Source organism: Cryptomeria japonica, chromosome 2 (genome assembly GCF_030272615.1).
Source record: "Cryptomeria japonica chromosome 2, Sugi_1.0, whole genome shotgun sequence".
Taxonomy (NCBI): Eukaryota; Viridiplantae; Streptophyta; class Pinopsida; order Cupressales; family Cupressaceae; genus Cryptomeria; species Cryptomeria japonica.
This window is the reverse complement of record NC_081406.1, coordinates 139,824,372-139,830,173: the sequence shown is the minus strand read 5'-3', so window position 1 is coordinate 139,830,173 and position 5,802 is coordinate 139,824,372. Positions and strand designations below refer to the sequence as shown.

At 34.7% G+C, this 5,802-nt stretch overlaps 2 pseudogenes; both read right to left on the bottom strand.

Annotated features, from left to right (window-relative positions):
* Window positions 1-1,562: 1,562 nt before the first annotated feature.
* On the bottom strand, window positions 1,563-2,990 carry LOC131073220 (ribulose bisphosphate carboxylase large chain-like; annotated as a pseudogene).
* Window positions 2,991-3,415: 425 nt separating this feature from the next.
* On the bottom strand, window positions 3,416-4,533 carry LOC131073192 (ATP synthase subunit beta, chloroplastic-like; annotated as a pseudogene).
* Window positions 4,534-5,802: the final 1,269 nt, after the last annotated feature.

Below are 5,802 nucleotides of genomic sequence, written 5' to 3'. Positions count from 1 at the left end.
CAATTGGTTTTGTCATCAATGCCAAAGGGGGAGATTGTTGGCATTTGGCATTATAACAAACAAGGAGAGATTGTTGGCATTTCAATAAGGATATTGAGAAGGTTGTTGATGATTATGGATATAACTGATTAAGGATGTTTATTGTCTTAATATTATTATTTTGTTATTGATGTCAAGAAATTGATTTTCTAATTCAATATGATGTTGCCATATCTTGAGAAGTATGATTTGATGAGTATAAAGATGTCGGTAAAAGACACAGAAAGAATATGATGAATAAGGGGAGGAATAAGTTATTCAATGGGCAACTATTATCGAGTTAGACAATGATGAGATCATGATGTTTAGATTGTTTTGATATCATACATATGTTATTGATTGTAAGGTTAATACTATACTATGTTACCAAGCAAAGAACCTAGTCGGTAAACCCTAAGGAACCTAGTCGGTAAACCCTAAGGTTATCGCTATCAGTTAATCAAGGCTGTATGTCTACCAAGTGAAGTTTAGTATTTAATGAGTTGTAACCGAGTAATAACAAAATGCATTGAATGAATAAAAGCATTATTTAATGAAGGAGGTTGATGAGTTGGCTATGATTAAATGATTGGTATGCCATGAATGAAGTTTGTTAAAGAATCTATGGCAAAGAAAAATCGACAGGAAGATCTACAACTTAGATTGAACAACAATACCCTAGCACAAGTTCCAAGAAATGTATGCAAGTTCCAAGGTGGGGTAAAACATTTTTAGATCGAAGGATACATTGAACCTGGTCAAAGTTTGAAGATCTGATGGCTATGATTGATCATGGGAAATGTGATCAAGGAGATTAAGTGGTTGGCAAATTGTTTATAAATAAGGAACTGTTGGTAAAAAATGTATGCGGGCAAGTGTATGCATAGGGATGCTACATAGTGATTACCAAGCATATAAGCTTGAAAACTTGTTTAAATAATAGAGTATAGAGCCCAACAGATGGACAAGATTAGTCCTATTGTATTGAGCAAATAAGAATCTGCTTTACCATTTTAGATGTGAAGTTGCAGATAGATTTTTATTACTGTTATCTTGTAAAGTGACAGAAAATCTCTTAACCGAGTGGACTTATAAGTCTTATTTGTAAAACCCTCTAGCAAGGTGACATTCTGATTGAGTGTTTGAAATCCTTTAACAAGGTCACTTCTAACAAGGTGAAGATCCTAACAGATATGAGGGAAATCCCTTAAACAGGTCACATCTAGCAATGTGTTTGTAATCTTTAACTTGATTTTCTTTTAACCAAGCATACTCTAGAAGAGTATATTTCTTAGTGGGTCCGAAATCCCACAATGGTTTTTCCCTATTTGGGTTTCCACATTAAATTTGGTGTTATGAGTGTTATGATGTTTATATGCTTTTGAGTTTGCATGTTTGGCAGTTTTGGTTATATTACTGAAGTATATGTTACCAAGGTTGAATCTGTTGTTTTTATGGAAGATTAAGTTTGTATGATTCACCCTCCCCCTCTCATCTTATTAGCTTGGCATCTGTACTAAACATTTAAAATCAGAACTATCAGATTACAAGCGATCAATCGTATCAAATTCAAATTTGATTTCTTTCCATACTTCACAAGCGATAGCTAGTCCAGGGCTCCATTTAGTAGCTTCGCGGATCACTTCATTACCTTCATGCGCAAGATCACATCCTTAATTACGAGCATGTACACAAGCTTCTAAAGTGACTCGATTAGCCATTGCACCAGGTGCATTTCTCCAAGGGTGCCCCAAAGTCCCTCCACCAAAATCTAATACAGAATCATCCTCAAAGATCTCGGTTAGAGCAGGCATATGCCAAATGTGAATACCTCCTGAAGCTACAGGCAGAACACTCGACATAGAGACCCAATCTTGAGTGAAATAAATACCATGACTTCGGTCTTTTTCAATAAAATCATCACATAATAAATCAACAAAACCCAAAGTGACTTCTCGTTCTCCTTCAAGTTTACCTACTAAAGCACTAGAGTGAATATGATCTCCACCATACATACATAATGCTTTAGCCAGTACACAGAAGTGCATACCATGATATCTTTGTCTGTCAATAATTTCATGCATTCCGTGGTGAATGTGAAGAAGTAGGTCATTTTCTCGACAATAATGAGCTAACAAAGTATTTGCCATAAAACCTCCAGTCAGATAGTCATGCATGACTATAGGAACTCCCAATTCTTTGGCGAATACTACTCTTTTCATCATTTCTTCACATGTACCTACAGTAGCATTCTGTTAATGTCCCTTAATCTCACCCTTCTCAGTCTGAGCTTTATAAATTGCTTTTTCAACAAAGAAGAAACAAACTCTCCAACACATAAATGGTTGGGAATTCACTTTTTCATCATCCTCGGTAAAATCAAGTCCACCACAAAGACATTCATAAACTGCTCTACCACAATTCTTGGCAAATAGACCCAATTTTAGTTTTATAGTACATCCCAACACAGGATGACCATATTTTTTTAATTTATCTCTTTCTACTTGAATACCATGTGGTGGGCCTTGGAAAATTTTTGAATAAGCAGAAGGAATTTCTAAATCTTCCAGATGTAGAGCCCGTAAGTCTTTGAATCCAAATACATTACCTACAATAGAAGTGAACAGGTTAGTAATAAAAACTTCTTCAAAAAGATCTAAAGGGTAAGCTACACAGGCAATAAATTGATTTTCCTCTCTAGGAATGGGTTCAATATCATAGCATCGCCCATTGTAACGATCAAGACTGGTAAGTCCATTGGTCCAAATAGTCATCCACGTACCAGTGGAAGATTTGGCGACTACTGCTACTCCCTCTTCTTCGGAGGGTACTCCAGGTTGAGGAGTGACTCGAAATGCTACTAAGATATCAATATCTTTGGTATGATATTCGAGAGTATAATAAGTTAATTTTTAATCTTTAACACCCGCTTTGAATTCGACACTTGCTTTAGTCTCTATTTTTGGTGACATAAATAAGTCCCTCCCTATGATTTATTGGTTAATAGCTCTTACAAGAATGAGGTCTACTCGACCTGGGTGCCAAACATAAAGAATCACTTTTGTATTACAAAAAAATTTGTAATACAAAATAGTCATTTTGTAGCCTTTATTGTCAAAAATGCTTTTCTTTCAAGTGATATTGTATCATGTTATGTATGTATGATGAAACCCAATTTCTTATTTCGATTGACCTAAGGACCTTTCCACAATTCTAATTTTATATAGAAGTAAATATAGATTTCTTCATTTTAGGCGAAACAAAAAATGAGAAAAAAATTGCAATAGCAGACCGTATGGACATAGGTGGAAATGTGCCTAGTTACTGGCTCAGGCAAGTTGAATACTTCTTTATGATCGTTATCCATTTACTTCCAATTTCATAGATTAATATCTATTTATCTCAACAAAAGAGCATCAACAACCTCTAGTCGTGTTCTAGCTCTTTTGAGAGCCACATCAGCCTCGATTGCTTGTCTCTTGCCTTCAACTCACACACGATCAACTTTAGCTATTCTAAAACTTTCCTGAGCCTCTTGAAGATCAATATCAATACCTCTTTCTACATTATTTATTGATAATGTGATTTCATTATTGTCTATCTTGGCAAAACCACCCATCAAAGCCATAGTGGACCATTGAGCATTGAGTCGTATCTTCATGACTCCTATATCCAAAGCTGTTACAATTGCAGTATGGTTGGGTAATACACCCATTTGACCATTATTAGTAGTTAGTATTATTTCTTGAACTTCTGAAGCCCAAACAACTTGATTGAGAGTGATTATATGAAGGCTTAGGTTCATTTTGTTTCTTTTCATAGCCTTTGCGGTAGCTTCATTAATGTTACCCACCAAATAAAAAGACCATTCGGGTAGACCATCTAATTCTTCGGAAAGGATCATTTGAAAACCTCTAATTGTCTCTAGTAGACTAACATATTTACCTGAGGAACTAGTGAATACCTTTGCTACAAAAAGGGTTGTGACAAAAACCGTTCAATTTTTCTTGCTCTTGCAACGATTAAATGATCATCTTCTAATAATTTGTCTAATCCAAGGATAGCTATAATATCTTGAAGTTCCTTATAACGTTGCAAAGTTTGTTTAACTCCTTGCACAGTTTCATAATGTTCTTTTCCTATGATCGAAGGTTGGAGCATAGTTGACATGGAATCTAACGGATCTACCACTGGATAGATCCCCTTGGTAGCTAATCCTCTCGATAGTATAGTAGTAGCATCTAAATGTGCAAATGTTGTAGCAGGAGCGAGATCAGTCAAGTCATCTACATGTACATAAACTACTTGAATGGAGGTTATAGATCCTTCTTTGGTAGAATTTATTCTCTCTTGTAAAGAACCCATTTCTGTGCTAAGAGTTGGCTGATAACCCACTGAAGAAGGCATTCTACCTAATAATGCGGATACCTCTGATCCTACTTGGATAAAGCGAAAGATATTGTCAATGAATAGGAGTACATCTTGTTTATTTACATCTCAGAAATATTCAGCCATAGTGTTAATTATAGAATTAATCAACAACATTGCTAAGGCTCATGGAGGTGTTTCGGTATTTGGTGGAGTAGGAGAACATACCCATGAAGGGAATGATCTTTACAAGGAAATGAAAGAATTGGGAGTGATTAATGAACAAAATATATCAGAATCAAGAGTAGCTTTGGTCTATGGTAGTTTTCTAAAATATAGCCCTATACAATTAGAAAAATCTTCTATTCTTTCTCTCTCATATTGTCCCTATGATTCGATGCTAATTTCAAATTAAAATAAAGCATCTTGTTTTTTTTTGTTTAAATGCAAAACACAAAAGATAATTTTTTGAAGAAAAAGTAAAGAGGAAATATGAATGAAAAGCAAAAAAGAATTTAGAATTATAAAAAATAATATTCTTTCGACTGTGACTCAGAGTCTTATTCCCCAATATCTCTATTATACAGAACAATAGATCGGAAATCGTGTCGGAATATGGGCACATAATAATTTTTTTTATGAAATATTTCATAGGTTGCACGGTTCGATCGGTACCTATCGATTATAATCGATATATAACCAAACTCCATTGTTTTTTTCCAATTTGCTAGAAAGACATAGTATCCATTTGATTTCCCTTGAACATTTTATTCCAATATGTGTGCCTTGAGGAGGGCTTGAACCTCCACACTCAACAGTAACATGTGCTAGGTGTTTACCTCGTGCATATCAGATGGTATTTTATAGAGCACGTATTCTCTTGTTGGCCTGCATGGCGGGCAATATACCTCTCTGCTTGGGGGAATAATATAGAGCTATTCTATCCTCATTGAGAAGGTGAGGAAATATACGTGTCTATAAGGTGGACATAGGTACTACTGCTCTGCGTATCAACATGTCTGTGCTATTCTTTTAGAAAGCACATGTGAGATACATGGGGTATGCGGGGTATACGGGCCATTTTTTGGCGCGTGTCTACTAAGATGAGACTATTTTGGTCTCACGTGTCTGTTATTTCACCATCAAGGTAGACAATAAAAAAAAGAAATAATTATTTCCCTATTTCGAATATTATATTATACTAGATAGTTTAGGTTTGTCAAATACATTATATATTAAGTATTTGAATAATATATTTAACTAGGTCATTTAGTTTTGTGAACTTTATTTTTCAAATTCATTTTAATTATCCCTCAATATTTTATTTTTAATATCTAAAAATCTTGAATATGGAACAAATAGATAAAGTTGAACTTGCTAGCACATCTCACATCATTATAAACAACGACCTTGAAA